Here is a 17,098-nt window from a genome sequence, read left to right on the forward strand (position 1 = left end):
AAAATGTGAACACATAAAGTCACTAAAGAAATTTAGTTGCATATAATATTATTCTCATGTATTCTTTAAATGTTAATTATTAGAAAAATAAGAGCGTTGTATATCCGTAGAATTACCGCTGTACCAGGAAAGACAAGAAAAACAAAGAAAAAACATTATTCGAATAGATGTATTTTAGTAAAGTCCTCGAAAGTGTTCTGTTTCAAGAGTAAAAAAACGTAATCAGAGTAACAAATATTTTAATTCTTCCTTTTGAAGTTTATATGTCATTCTGTGTAGTAATTTGCATAATGTATAATTCTTTTCGTAATTCATGACATTCGTACGTTTTCTGATGTCATGATAGTACAAAATGCAGCTTTTAAGCGTCCTTTATGTGACACCATTTTAGTTTTTGTTGGTTGACAGCCAATATATTACTGTATAGTGGTGTGAGTGCTTTCTTATTGTAAGTCTTTTGTCGATTATTACCATAAACATTAACGCTTAAATACAACAGTTAACGCCTACATAACAACAAGCAGTAGCTATAACACAATGGAGTGTCAGTATATATAAAAAAAGACATATATACAAAAACAGAGTATCGCTACATAATAACAGACAGCAGCTGTACAACAACAGGGACAGATATATAACAAAAAACAGTAGCTGTACACCGGCGAAATATCTGTACACAACAAGAGACAGTAGCTGTTCAACAATAAAGACTAGCTACGTAACAACACACAGTAACTGTACAACAACAGAGACTAGGTACGTAACAACACACGGTAGCTGTACAACAACAGAGACTAGGCACGTAACAACACACAGTAACTATACAACAACAGAGATTAGGTACGTAACAACACACAGTAACTGTACAACAACAGACTAGATACGTAACAACACACAGTAACTGTACAACAACAAAGAATAGACACGTAACAGACACAGTAACTGTACAACAACAGAGATTAGATACGTAACTACAAACAGTAGATCTATAATATATAAAAACAGGAGATATGGTTATATAACAATATTGTTAAGTAAACTGGAATAGACGAAGCACAGATTCAGACATACTGAAAATAGATGACAAATTGATCAATTGCCTTCGGGATTTTAAAGGCAAGTTTCTCAAGTAGTGACGTTTATTCTTATATTTGTCTGTGTCCTTGCTAAAGATAGTTAAAACTGTTTGGTTTTACTTTTACCCTTTCTGAAGATTGAGGTTTGTAGAATTTGATTTTTGTAGAATATCACAAAGAACGGTATCGCTGTATTTTACAGACTTCAGTCCAAATAGAATTTTGGTATTCATTACAGAAATGTTTGTTTGTTTGTTTTTGAATTTCGCGCAAAGCTACTCGAGGGCTATCTGCGCTAGCCGTCCCTAATTTAGCAGTGTAAGAACAGAGAGAAGGCAACTAGTAAGAAATACAGAGATTCATTCTATTCCCAATAGCAGTGTGACGAGTGCACTCATGGCTCTTAGAACAGAAGTGACACATGAAAGTACAAAAAAAAACCTAATATATTGACTGCGAAAGCTATTTCATAAGGAAAGAGTGAGGCAAAATTCGAAGTTTCGATAAAAGCCGTTAAGAATTTCTGAAAGGGATACGTGAAACTAGCTCTGTCGACAACAGAGGCAAGCATAAGAGGTAAAAATTCCAAACTCTTCAAAAAGGAATATTCTGACAATCTGTTAACATATTTTCGATGATTTAACTGTAAGTGAAAATTTAATTTTAACTCCATGATAACAAGATGCACGTTAAGACAAAGTGAACTCAATGGGTCTGTAACTATATACTCAAAATCCACCGGCTTACGAGGAATAATAAAACCAAAAATCTATAATGGGTATCAGATTCACACTTGAAACTACCAGATAACAAAGCTCCAGAAGGATGACCCTTATATATGAATCTATATTCGAATTCTTTATGAATAATAGTTCGATAACAGAAAGTAGAACAGTAACGTGATAATCACAAGAGGACGTGTCTGTCTGTGTATGTGATCGCTATAGCTCCAAGAGGAAACAAATCATTCTAAGGAGTTAAAGGACAGGCCTACAGCAAGGTGGTGATTTTACACAGAGCTACTGAAGAGCTCTCTACATTAGCCGTACCTAATTTAGAAGTTCTCGACCGGAAGGAAAGCAGTTAATCAGCACTGTTCACCGTAACAACTAGGATTGATCAACATATTACAATGCCCACACGACTGAAAGAGCGAGCATGTTCAGTAAAGGGATTCGAGCCATAAATTGCTAATCTAGCGCCCTAACAAAAAGACCATGCCAGGTCGTAGCGAAACCAAAACTATAGCCTATCCAGATAAGTTGTTTAGAATTTGACTTTTTGATAAAACTGTAGGGAAATAATATTTCATGTAGTGCTGTAATTATTTTATTTATATCAGAGTAGTTTATAATTAGACAAATATAAATTTTTATTCCAGTTCAGTTGTGATGATGCACTCCAGTGGGTATCAATCTATAGCTTATAGACTCCCTTCACGTAGTTCGTGAAAAAGTTGCATAATCTTGTAGTAGCGTGACTTATAGATTCAACTGCGATCCGCCGAGATGAAAGAAAAATTCAGACGAACATGAATTAAGAACCTCTGCTGTACATACAGAACATAGCTTCCGAGTTACGTATTCTCTGTGTTGTGGCTACTTTTTACTTGTGGTATAGAATTCTTTCAACCAACATATATAATACAGGGTGTTCAGAAAGTCACTATGCAGTTTTGTAATCATATTTTATTCAGTCTATTTCAAGTCAGCAACTGATAGCGGTGTTTAAAAACGAAATAAGAAGGATCCAAACCTGTACTGTTGCCAACGGGGGTCACTTTCAACATTGTTTATAATTGTCATTCATATTTACCTCTTGTATTCTATACTGAAACATGTCTGTTAATAAATATATAAGTGCACAGTGACTTCCCAAACACCCTGTACTTTTCCATGCAGTTGTTGACTTTCGTTTTCGTTTTAGTTCGGTTTTTAGGATTTCTAGTTATTTTATTCTTACAATTTATGAATATTTATATATATACACTGAACTTGTCTTTTCATCTCGATTGTCTCCTTTTATGAAATATTTTTGTTAGAATTTATTTGACATTTACGTTTTAATTGTGTGTCTGTATTTATTGTCCTTCCGGGACAACGGTAAATCTACAGATTGACTACGCTAAAATCAGGAGTTCGTTTCCCCTCGGTGAACAGAGCAGACAGTCCAATGTGGCTTTGCTATAAGAACACACACGCCTCTATTTATTTTATTTTTTACCTTATACTAATATCATTTATATTTTCTTAAAATGGTGATTGCGTTTGAAATGCTGCTACCTAAGATCATTTTTTCCCATATGATCGTAATCTCTGAACATGAGAGCACAGAAACGTTTCCCTGGGATCAGTTTAGTGGATACACTAGCCGTGTTTATGTGCTCCCCAGGGGCTCAGCGGTATGTATGCAGACTTACAACGCTAAAAAGCGGGTTTCGATAACCGCGGTGGGCAGAGCACAGATAGCCCATTGTGTAGCTTTGTGCTTAATTCCAAATAACAATTCATATGTTATTCCCCTTGCGTAAATCTTCATCAACCACTAAATATATTGGGTCTACAATATCCAGTAACGCGTTTAAGTAGACAAAAGACATTTCCATTGAAGCATCATTACATGATCACAGTTTTCTCGGCCATATTTCTGCTGATTCCGAGCTGGTGTTGAAATTTTCTAAGATTTTGGTTTATGAGCCTCTGGTATCTTCATATCTTTGTTTATTAACTTATTAACGATATCAGAAGATGTGCCAAGTTTCGTGGCAACGGATTTTGTGGCAAATTGTTCCCTTACTAGATGGCACAGATTAAGACTGAATGGCTTGATATTTTGCTTTGGTCAACTAAATGCTATTATGACTACCTGTGTTTTACATTATTGAAAATAATAGAAGTTAGAGTGATAGACTTTCCCTTATTTCTTTTATGCTGCTCACATTAACATACTGTTTGTATGTTATAAACTGTTTTGTCATTGATATATTTAATCCTAAGACGAAGTTTGTATTTGTGTGTTGTTAAATCCAAAGTTAGAGAATGGATTAACCGTGTTGTTCCCCTAGTGTGCATTGAAACAGTTTTTAGTGGTATAATTTTTCAAATTGCACCTGAACTATAGAAGGGAGTTTCTCAGAATACATTCCTTACTCAAGTTTTACTATAATTATTATTTGTATTGCATCACGAGAAAAATACATTTTAACATCTAACTATTAAAAATAAGTAAGTTGAGCATTAAGGTAATTTTGCAGGTTTTAGTTTTCAAAAGTGGGTGACAGTTAAAATAATGTAAGATATGCATGTGGATTCCCTCTTACAAAAGAGTATTTTAGCGTTGAAAATGTGAGAGATCGTGTCTCCTACATCTCCCGTGAAAATTATGCAAAAGCTGGGTTCGTCGGTAGCAATTTTACATTTGGTTGTGTCTGCTATTCAAGCTCACTTTACAAACATTTTTCTTAGGACATCTCTTGTTATTAAATATTCTAGATTAAGATAGCTTAAAGTATTCCTCAAGTGAAATTATTATCATACACTTATTTCGCAGAGAACACGACTGAATTTACAAAGAAAATTTCTTGAAGAGAGTAGTTTTCCCAGAAAACTCGCGTAGGTCATGTCTGTCAAACTGTCTGGATGTCTGTCAAAAAGTCTAACTAAGAAATAGACTCTCTCCCACCATATTTGTTTGTGACTTCTGTTCAAAACAAACTTAAGTTTCTAAAATATTATAAGTTTCAGCTACAAGCAAAAAGTCTGTAAAAAATTCAAAACACATGCTTGAATCACCTAACACTGTTTAGAATGTGTTTTTTTCTTATTAGTAATGCCCCCCGCTGGTACAGCGGTATGTCTCCGTATTTACAACGCACAGGGGTTCGATTCCCCTCGGTGGGCTAAGCACATAACCCTTTGTGGCTTTGCTATACGAAAAACACACACACTTAATAGCAAAGCCAAAACGGGCTCTCTGCTGTGTCCAGTGAGAGGAATTGAACCCTAGACTTAAGGGTTGTAAATCCGTAGACTTTCCGCTCCCGCAGCGGGAAACAGCAACATTTAGAACAATTTCTTTAATACAATAATAGTTCTTTTACTGGAAAATATTATACGACTGGCACTCGCTTTTGTTTTCTTAAGCGCCATTTTGATCAATTTCTGTAATATAATGATAGTTTCCATAAGTAGCCGTTGTAAGTAGATAATAAATAAATAAATAGAAATGACTGATTATGCGTCATAGTTTATTCATTTATTTTAGTATTTATAAAGCTTTTATCCAAAATATTATTTTTATTTTTGCTTTCAATTAGTTGACTGTTTTTGCTTTTGTAAAAAACTTTGGCCGATATTTCCTTTTATATGGCCCATCGTCTAAACTAACTAACAATTTTCATACGAGGAGAAAGAGAGCATGCGCGTAATGCAAACTAACAACGACGAATGTGGGGTCTAATGAAACAGCTATGTATACTCTAAACATACAACGATGTATGTCGCCATTAGTGAAAATGTTATAGTGTTAATTTAAAACGATGTATGCCGTAACTAGTAACAAAGTTATAGTGTTAACTCACAACAATGTATGCCTTAACTAGTGATAAAGTTATACTGTTGAGTCACAACGACATATGACAAGGTTATAGTATCAACGCTCGTTACTCTATGCTATATTAATGAAGGTTTTGATTCTATACATTTATAGAAAATAAGCAGTCCGTAAGTTGTGTACAGTAAAACATTTATCTGAAAATGAACATGTAGAGAGATAAGTAAACACGTGCAAGAAACTGTCCTTTTGTACACACGTTTTTATGTGTCTTACACGGATTTTTATGTAAAACCTAGCACAGGAAAAACTTGTACGTCAAAGTATAGAAAAGAGCTGTAGAAATAGACAAAATTATATAAAAAAGAACTTATACTGATTTACTCATATTTGTGCTGCACGATCAAATATACAACTCCATTTCATGTAATATTTCCCTTTCTGTACATATATAAGTTCTTCTTGGTCCTATACTGTAAGCTTGAAGGCCTTCTGGCAATTTGTTTTTCCTTTCTATTCTCGTTCGTTTCTTTAAAAATATATGACAAAAGTCTTGTATAAACCCCTTCTAATCAACGTTTGTTTCGTCATTGACCCTCTAGTGGCATAAGGGTGTGTTTGCAGACTTATAGTGCTAAAAACTGGATTTCGATACCCGTGATGGGCATAGCAAAGGTAGCCCATTTTGCAGCTTTGTGCTTTATTCCAAACAAATACACTTTCGTCAATAAAGACGAAGATTTTCAAAGAAAATTTAGAACAAGAAAAGGAGATTTAACTGCTAAATAAATTCACCCATGATAATTCAATTAACTCTTGACCTTAAAAGCTTATTAGAAAAGTTAATATAGAGGACCTCAACCAGTGATTCTCAACCTGTGTGCCGCGAGAGATTGGCAAGTGTGCCGCGGTGTTTTTGAAACACATTCAACTTTCTTGGTATTTTACAATCATTTTAAACACATCAGTTAATAAAGCTACTATAAAGACACTCTGAAACCTTTCAAAACATTCGATGGTTTTCATTGAACCCGAGCACTGAGAAGTTCATACTTAAATTTCATTCTCGACTGCAACGGTTCAACTGTTAGTTTAATTGTGGCGCAACAAGCGCTTCGTACGTCATAAATGATGCATCAAACAATCAAACTGCTTTCTGGAACACGTTCTCATTCTGGGTAAGCTACAGCTACTACGCTGCAGGTAGGAATTTTATATCAACTGCAGAACTTCGTGTTCATTGTGTATGAATTAGCTTTATCATTTATCCATGAAAAAATATTTAAGTAAGTCTGGTACTGCAAAGGAGAATGTGTTGAATCAAAAGCAAGGAATCAAACGAAAGTACAAAAACGAATACATCGAATACGGTTTTATCGCTTTGGAATCGGAACATTCTCAATTACCATTCTGCCTACTCTGCAATGCAGCTTTATCGAACGAGGCGCTTGTTCCTAGCAAACTGAAGATACACTTGGAAACAAAACATTCAGCTGTGAAGGATAAACCACAGGAATAATTCGAGAATCTCGCGGCTCAACAACATGAATAATCAAGGAAACTTGTGAACTACATGAAGTTGCTCGAAAAAGGATTGATTGCAAGTTATAAGGTTGCTCAATTGTTGGCAAAACGCAAGAACGCGCATACGGAGGCCGAATCAGTTATTGCGCCAGCGTTAGCAATCATCGTTGAAACTATGCTTGGAACGGATGCCTCCAAAAAGGCTAAGCAAGTTCCACTGTACAATGACACAATTTCGCGCAGAATTGTAGACTTGTCGTCGGATTTGAAGGATCAAGTTTACGAACACTTCGAAACTCCTGAAGATGAATTGTCTCTGCTATGGTCTCTTCAAATTAATGAATCTACTGACGTTAGTGGAAAAGCTCAAGTTCTGGCTTTTGTTCGATTTATAAAAGATGAAAAATCGTAAACGAATACTTATTTTGCAAAGATTTAAAAAGTACAGCGAAAGGCCAAGACATTTTTGAGTTGGTGAATGAAAACATTTTGCTCTTCAAATTACATTGAAATAACTGTGTCAGCGTTTGTACCGATGGCTGTTCTTCAATACAAGGAAAAAGAAGGAATTCGTCACTCTGGTGCGCCAGCAAAATCCAAGCATCAGGATTGTTCACTGCATGATTCACAGAGAGGCGCTCGCCTCCAAATCTTTGCCGAAAGATTTGCAGTCTGTTATGAATCAAGTTATTCAAGTGGTGAATTTCATCGAGTCTCGGCCACTTTAATCTCAACTTTTCTCTCTTCTCTGTGAGGCGATGGATTCAGACTACAAAAGCTACTGTATCACACTGAAGTTCGATGGCTTTCGAAAGGAAAGGTGTTAAAGCGTCTTGTCCAACTAAAAACTGAAGTAAATTCTTTCTTGGAGGTTGAGGAAGCAGGTTTTGAATTTTCTTTTCATGATGAGATCTGGTGGCTGAAGGTTCAATTTCTCTCCGCCATGTTTGACAAATTAAATTCTCTGAACTTAAGTCTCCAAGGACCATCTGAAAACATTATTACTGCAACGTCCAAACTGAAGGCCTTCGATGAAAAGGTGACGCTGTGAAAGAATAAGATCTCGAAAGGGGTCCTTGATTTTTTTCCTTCTGTTAACGAATGTCCGTCAAAGAAGAAAATTGTCACTCAAATTTTGAACACATTAAGCGACCTACGGTCCGCACTAAAACATTACTTCCCGTCACTTGCTGTCGACGAATATAACTGGGTGACCTATTCATTCGGAATCAACGAGACAATAAATCTTACAACTGAGGAGGAAGAATAACTCATTGATTTACGAAACGACAAATTTTATCAGTCATTGTTTCCCGAAAAAGAGTTTGGATGAGTTTTGGATCTCCATTAAAAAATCATATCCTGCAATCAGTTCAAAACAAGTTGAAGTTTTGCTTTCATTTGCATCTTCGTGGTTTTGCGAAATTGGATTTTCAGCATAGACTGAAATTAAAGCCAGAAAGAGAGAAAGGCTTCTTATAGTCGATGATGAAATGCGAGCTTGTTTGCCTGCGTTAGAGCCTCGCTACAATTTGATTTGCTCTCGGAAGCAGGCACAAGTGTCACATTGAAAACATATGTAAAAATAAAAAGTTTTGATTTTTCTGCTATACCACAAAATCGTTACAAAGCCTTCGAACGAAACTCACAGCTAAAGCAAGAGATAGTATTGTCAATGTACAGATGACATTAATATCGCTTGCTTTGGCCGTGATTTTCGTTCTAAGACTTTAAACACTTGCCGTATAACGTGTACTTAAGAAAATCGTTTAGGCTTTCCAGGTGTGCCGCGAAAATTTTCAGATTGTCGTGGTGTGCCGCAAGTTGGAAAAGGTTGAGAACCAGTGACCTAAACAAAACCAATAAAACTAACAAGAGCGCAGTAACACTAGTTGTACAAGAGTGGATATTAAGAAATTATTAGCAATAAAACCTTTTAGTTAGCTGTTTAACCTAAATCACTAAATAACTTACACACTAAAAGTTTGGTTTATTTTGAATTTCGCACAAAGCTATACGAGAGCTATCTGCGCTAGCCGTCCCTCATTTAGTAGTATAAGAATCTAGGGAAAGCAGCTAGTCATCACCACCCACCACCAACTCTTGAGCTACTCTTTTACCGAAGAATAGTTGGATTGATCGTAACATTATGAAGCCCCCACGGCTGAATGGGCGAGAATGTTTGGGATTCGAACCCGCAACCCTCAGAAAACGAGTCGATTGCCTTAACCACCTGGCCATGCCGGGCCCACGCCAAATATAATTGTACAACAATTAACAATGCATATATGTATATATATATATATATCAGATATATATATATATGAGAAAGTAATTCGCTTTTCGAAACGTTTGTCGATAACGCTCAACTATCAGGTGGTCACATTCAAACTTTTAATGAATCTTTTTATACCTTCATGCGTTTACCATTCAAAAAAAAAATCGTTGCCTTTACCATCACTATTAATAAGTCATATGGTCAGATATTTGACCATATCGAAATATACTCTTCAAAACAAGAAACGCAAAAGGGATGTTTTTGTTATTTTAAAGAGAAATATATGTGATAACGTTACAAGCTCAGAGTATGTGATGTTACACGTGTTAAGGCACTGATTGTCAGACCAAAATGACAATAAAAGTTGTGCACTTTGAAAACGGAGGAAAACATCGGATTTTTCGCCAAAACGCATGCGTGTCCAACAAATTTGTTTGAAAGATCTCCATATTCTGCAAGTGCAAGATGTGCAAAATTCCTATAAAAGTGACAGGTTCTCGGTTTCCATAGCTCAGTGTTAAGCCACCGACACGCAATACAGTTACGCCAAGACTGACTGAAGCACAACGCAACAACGCCATTGGTCGCTTATAAGCAGGCGAATCTCGATCAGATGTTGCCAGAGCTGTGAATGCCAACCCAAGCACCACTACAAAGCTATAGAATCGTCACCAACAACATGGATCAACTCGTGACCGTTCACGATCTGGCAGACCTCGTGTGACCACGCCCGCACAAGATAGCAACATCCGGTTACGTCACCTTCGGGATAGGTCCACCACTGCGACTTCTACTGCCTCAACCATACCAGGGCTGCGTAGGATTTTTGATCAGACCGTACGCAACCGTCTACGAGATTTTTAGGCCCCATGTGCAATCAATCATGGTGAACGTCAACGACGTTTTTCAACATGACAACGCCCATCCTCACACAGCCCGACTCACCACTGTCTTCTTGAGACACCACAACATCAACGTTCTTTCCTGGCACTACAGATCACCAGATTTAAACCCCATCGAACATCTTTGGGACGAGTTGGACCGACGTCTGCGACGGCGACAACCTCAACCGCAGACTCTACCTCAGCTTGCAGCAGCCTTGCAGGCTGAGTGGACAGCCATTCCACAGGATGTGATTCGTCATCTCATCGCTTCCATGGGCAGGAGATGCCAAGCAGTTATTGATGCTCACGGGGGCATACTCGTTATTGACGTTGAGTGACGTTAAACTTCACTTAGTGAGCGTGGACTTCGCTTTTGCAGACTTTGGATGTTCAGCAGTGAATGTGCAAAGTTTCACACATGTCATACAGAACTACCCGGAATAAACTTGTTAACAATTTGTCTCATATTTTGCCTTTTGCTTTTTTTTTTTTGAAGAATATATTTCTTCGACAACCTGTTTTTTTGTGGTTCTCTCTATAAGTTTTTATCAAGAAGATTCGAACATAACACACATATAACACATATACATGTATACAGAAGTCAAAGTGTTTATCAAGCGATACTTAGAGGAGATAACCAAATGTACGCAAAAATGTTGTTTTTGTGAAATGATAGAAGAAAGATAAACATCCTTTAAACATATATTATTACTATAATAAAATTAATGTTTAGAAAACACGTTCATAAAACATTTATTTAGATTTAATTTTTATAAGAAAAATTAATCAATATTTATTACATATAACGGATAACTTGTTAGAAATAAAGCTCAGCAGCTGGTTATCTAGCCTGGAGCACTGAATAACATATACGACATTAGTAGTTGTAGCACGGCGAACGTTAACAGTGGATTAGAAATAAAACACAATATTTGGTTGTCTAGCTCAGAGCACTGAATAATTTATAAGCCAACTGTAATCTAGCACGGTGGATTTAACATTGATTCAGAAATAAAGCTCAACAGTTAGTTGTCTAACCAGATAGCTAATACATCCGTTACACCAAACATCCTCGCCCTTTCAGCCGTGGGAGCGTTATAATGTGACGGTCAATCCCACTGTTCATTGATAAAATAGTAACCCAAGAAATGGCAATGGGTGGTAACCACTAGCCGCCTTCCCTCTAGTCTTCTATATAAGGGATAACTAGCACAGATAGCCCTCGTGTAGCTTTGCGCGAAAATTCTAAACAAACAAAACTGGTATAAATATAAATAATATATATATATATATAATTTTGCAATTATTCAACCTACTATTTAATTTTGTTATTTTCACTGCCTATGCGGTTTTAATTATATTTGATCCTGGCTGTAAAAGACAGAGAGAAAGCAGTTAGTCATCACCACATACTCTTGGGCTACGTTTTACCAAGGAAATGTGGGACTGATCATGAAACCACAATGCGCCCAAGGCTTAAAAAATGAGAAAGTTCAGTGACGGAATTCGAACTACCGACATACCTTTTAACGAGCAATGTCCTCTTAATATAAAAACAAATAGTTGGAACAGTATCATTGGATTGTCTTTACAGTTCTTATGGTATAACTCCTAATAAAAGGATGAGACAATATATATTAAACTATCATTTGCTATTTAAGTTCTGTTGTAGTAACCCATATTTGGAGGTGATATTTGTTCTTCTAATACAGACACACACAAAAATCGGTATTTTGAAATGCAACATTAATTTGTTATCTTATGAGACGTCAAATAACGATGTTTGGACTTTATATAAAACTAGTTATTTCATTTACAGAATTTAAAAATCCAAATGATAAATAAGCATGTACGTGGAAACGATTACAATTTCGCTTAAATCATTATAAAATGCCCACAATTCTCTATACGAACCTAAAATTTGTAAATTACGCAGATGGTCTTAAATAATTATCTATTCGATCTTCCATGAGGTAAGTTATATGCTCTGGAAGCTAGACAGGGAAAAGGGAAAATGAAATACTACATATTTCCCATATTTTGTTGAAACCAAAATGTTGGATACACAAAACATCTACATGGCTCCATCTCTTAATGCTACGTTTCTATGAGCAACGTTAGGAAGACCAGTTAGTCATTATTGGGCTAAATCAAATATTTCTTTCACAAAGAAATTGCCAAACTCCACTTCCTTTCTCCTGTTTAGCTTTCCAACCTGGCGACCAACAGAAGAACTTGTTGATAACACTAGGTGGTTTGATGTGAGAACAATAAGGAATTGTTGAGGTTTCCTTGGATGACGAACATGAGAGTGAATTCAGAAATACTGACGTATTGGAAAATGTTTATATACTTTAACTGATGAAAGTGTAGGAATAAAAGTGAAGAGAATGATGGATGAGAAGACAAGAGGTAATAGCCATCAAACGATGCTTGACAAATACACCCCACGCTATAAATAATGTTATCTATGTGACTGAGGATAACTTGTATATAGTTATAAATAATGTTATATATGTGACTGAGGATAACTTGTATATAGTTATAAATAATGATATATATGTGACTGAGGATAACTTGTATATCGTTATAAATAATGTTATATATGTGACTGAGGATAACTTGTATTTTGTTCCAGAAGGTTTCACGTCACAAAAGAAAATCGTAAAACAGTACAAATTCAGAAACAATTACTTCACGCATCTGTATTCTCAGCAATAGAAAATATTTAAAAAATACAATTTCAACAAAACTATCAAATGCTCTATCGTTGATGTCAATAAATCTCTTTAATATTCCTAAGTAAGTCATTTTGTCACTTACAAATATCACAACTCTTATCACATTAACTAGCAGAGGTTACGAAACACTAGACCAGCTGATGCTCACACTGCTTTACCCTATAAAACCAATAATGTCATATACTGACATTTATAATCAATATTTATAAACCAAAAACAGATTCGAATTTTCTAAACTCTATTAAATCTGAAGTCCAATAAGGTGTATAATTTGTATTCAACAAGTCTAATGCATTCTGTCAATTTAATATTTTTCAGCAAAAACTATTGCTCAAATATTGGGCTACCTTATTTCGTCTCCCCCAGTGACCGAGCGGTATGTCTGCGGACTTATACTTCTAGAAATAGGGTTTCGATACCCGTGGGGAGCACAGCACCGATTGCCTTTAGGCCCGGCATGGACACGTGTTTAGGGCGCTTCACTCGCAATCTGAGATTAAAGGTTTAAATCCTCTACTCATCAAACATGCTTGCCCTTTCAGACGTGGAGGCTTTCTTACTGATTCTGGTCAATTCCACTGTTCGTTGGTAAAAGAGTAGCCTAAGAGTTGACAGTGGGTGATGATGACTGTTTCCCTCTAGTCTTGCACTGTTTAACCTGTTGACTGCCAAGTATTTCAGCTGCTACAATACAACTCTAATGCTTCTTCATTTTGTAACTTTTTCGTGACGCCATTTTGGATCGAAAGTGATACAGTTTGTAAATAGGTCAAATGCATGTATGGTACTGATATCTAGCGTTGAAGTTAGGTATTCTTGAGAACGAATTAACTCGTCCGTGGCACTGTGTTACCGATCGGCTTGGATGAGTTATCTCGTCTACGGCACTGAACAGGTTAATTAGGGACGGCTAGCGCAGATAGCCCTCATGTAGCTTTGCGCGAAATTAAAAAACAAGCAAACAAAATCTTATTTGTCTTTGATACAGCAAATGGATTGTTAAAGAACATATTTTACATACCAAAACCTTTACCCTTAGAAAAACGCATGCTATACTTAGCAGCTTTATTTATGACAAGTTTGATGGGGTTGGTGTGGGATTAAACCTAGCACCTCCTACAGTTAGTTTGTTCTTAAGTCACTTTTAAAAATGTAGTTGAAAAAGTGTTGTGTTGGTTTTACATTGACAATTTTTTCATCACAAGATCATGTTAATGAATCTTTGCGGTTATTAAACTTTCAATTATAAAGACCAAAATTGAAGATAAACATATTTCAGGTACCACTAGTATGTGATTCGTCAAGTACTACACAGCATGTTTTGAGACAATTCGTGCTGCCGTCACAACTGATCACATAACCAATTGATAACTGTTATTGTACTCCTATAACCAGCTTATGGCTTCAGTTGTTACATAGCGACAATTCTACTGAACGAACAAAGTTCAAAATTCCAGGTATCATCGGTCGCTTGTCAAGTACCGGCTGATTAGTTTTATATGTAGCGGATAGCTTGGCGGACTGAGTTTTGACTTTAGCTTCTGAGGTTCAGACAAAACTGAGTTCTGCATAAAATCTGTGAGATCGACATCTACCGTCTGTAACCTCCAACTTTATTTAAACGAAACATAAGCGTGCAATTAGAAACCCAACTCACTTGGAACTGTCAATGAATAATCCTATATATTGTATAGTTTTTGTTTTAACTTGTTATCATTTCCAAGGTAAAGTAGCAAATGTAAAACCAATGGGGTATTCTTATCACTGTTATAAATCATTATATTATTAGTAGCGCGTTCTATGGGGCTTTCAGTGCTCCTCTGGAAGAGTTGCATTTATTTAATTGACAACACTAAATATTAACATTTCAATTGTACTGAATCGTTCCATGAATATCTTAACCAGGAGTCCTACAACCAGTTTATAACATCTGCAGTCTATAACCAAATGGTAAAAATTGCAGATTTATAACGAGTTGATAGCCGACAACATTAGTTTTGCAACCACTTTGAAACTGATAACTTATCTCATAACCAGTTGATAGCCAACAACTATAACATTACAACAAGTTGAAAATCGACAACTGAAGTCTCATGCAAAGTTGACAAATATCTTTTAGAGTTTCACAACTACTTAAGTAGTAGAATTTGCAACTTTACTATTATAACCAGTTGATAAAGGACAACTATAGTATTATGATCAGTTGATAACTCTCACAGCTTTAGTCTAATCACCATTTACAACCGACAACTACTGTATTATAAACAGTTCTCCACCAAGAACTGCAATCTCATAGTCAATTGATAGCATCTGCAATCTTATAACCAACAGATAATAACTGCAGTATTATAACCAGTTTATAAACGACAACTATGGTATTATAGCACTGCACAACAAAGTTTTTGCTTTTTGACCACTGTTGGGTGTTCCTTATAGATTTTTGGCTGCTGATCACGAAAATCACATCCAAATTTGCCCATCACGTACAGTTTTATCGAAATCTTCAATTTCATCAGGACATTGCTACAATAGAAAAACGATATCAGGGCAACTGGAATCCGTCAATGCTTGCTGACTACTGTTGGACACTGCAACATGATGCATCGGACATTGAATATAAACGAAAATCAGGAGCAAAACACTTTTAATTATGTTGAACGTAATAGCGTATTAGAAACATAAACGCAATTAAATACGTTATTGCCGGTAAACAGTTAACTGTCTATTTCTCAGAGATCCTACGTGATGAAGCAAAACCAAAACTATATTTGTGGATATTCACCAGGTACCTGTCATAATCAGCAAAAACTTTTCAGGAAGCAAAACTTTAAAAAAAAAAATTGTTGTGCAATGTAATCAGTTGATAACCTCCAACATATATACAACTGATAAGTAACAACTACAGTCCTGTTACCAGTTGATAACTCACAACTTTAGTCTTATAATCAATGTGTAACCTACCACCATAGTATTATAACCTGTTGATAATCAATAGCTGCAGACCCATAACCAACTCAAAAAAATTGCAGTATTATAACCATTTGATATAATTCAGAATTCCATAACTGCTTCACCAGTTGAATTTACAACGTAGTGAATGCTAAACATAGATATAAATGTTGAGAGAATAGATACACGTCGTGAACGAACCTTATATTATCTTTCTTACACCTTGCTTCTTTAATTTGAAATCTACACCGATATTATTCAGCAAAACTGCCATAAGGAAAGAGGAAGTGCTTGTATCAGTAAGTTAGGAGAAGTATAACACTTTGGTCTCCTTCTTCAAGCTACATTACGAAGAAGTCACTTAACGATTGCTAAAAACCAGTTAAAGAAACAGCTTCCTAGGTAACACTGAAATGAGTGACATTTAGACCAATTCTTAGTTACTTTGTAAATATCTTATACATACGACAGAGAACGAACGAAACATTATCAAAAGGATCGTAAAGACAATTGTTTTAGGGTTTACTCTTGTCGTTACAAATAACTGATACGATAATAAAAATATAGTTCAGTGACTAAGAAATGGTGATTATAAAGTAGTCCAAGCAACGAAGTTACATTTCGTTTAGAATATATGGATAAAAGTTTAATTTATACAAATTACAAAGATACGTCGTTTAGTTGATGAAACTACTTTATTATGAGAAAAAAAAAAGCTGATTATATAAATGTAAGCGAGATAAATCACTTTCAAAATTTAATTTTTCATAATTATAACCTTGTCATGGGACAAATATTTTCACGACGATAATAGTAAACGAGCTTCTTCCGTGTTGAAACAAAGTCGTACCCCAAAAGAAGTCATGATTCAAAGACTCGACGTGCTATTTTTAGCGACCCTAAAGATTGCAGTTTCATTCTGCAAGTGCAAATTAAGTTGATGAGAAAGGAGCAATGGTGACTGTGCTTGGAATTATAGACAGTTTCGTACACGCAAGGTTTTGGAGCCACACCTATACGTATTTATAAATTTCTGTTTAATACCCGGTCCTCTTTGTTTCTACACCTTCATCGACGTTCAGGCAATCGAACATA

The 17,098-nt window shown here is 35.7% G+C and overlaps 1 protein-coding gene across 2 annotated transcripts in view; it reads right to left on the reverse strand.

Annotated features, from left to right (window-relative positions):
- LOC143229700 (pleckstrin homology domain-containing family G member 5-like) overlaps nt 1-17,098 on the reverse strand; it is a 202,633-nt gene that overhangs the window by 157,977 nt on the left and 27,558 nt on the right. The gene's annotated exons all lie outside the window — the stretch shown is intronic.

This window comes from Tachypleus tridentatus, chromosome 10 (genome assembly GCF_004210375.1).
Source record: "Tachypleus tridentatus isolate NWPU-2018 chromosome 10, ASM421037v1, whole genome shotgun sequence".
NCBI lineage: Eukaryota > Metazoa > Arthropoda > Merostomata > Xiphosura > Limulidae > Tachypleus > Tachypleus tridentatus.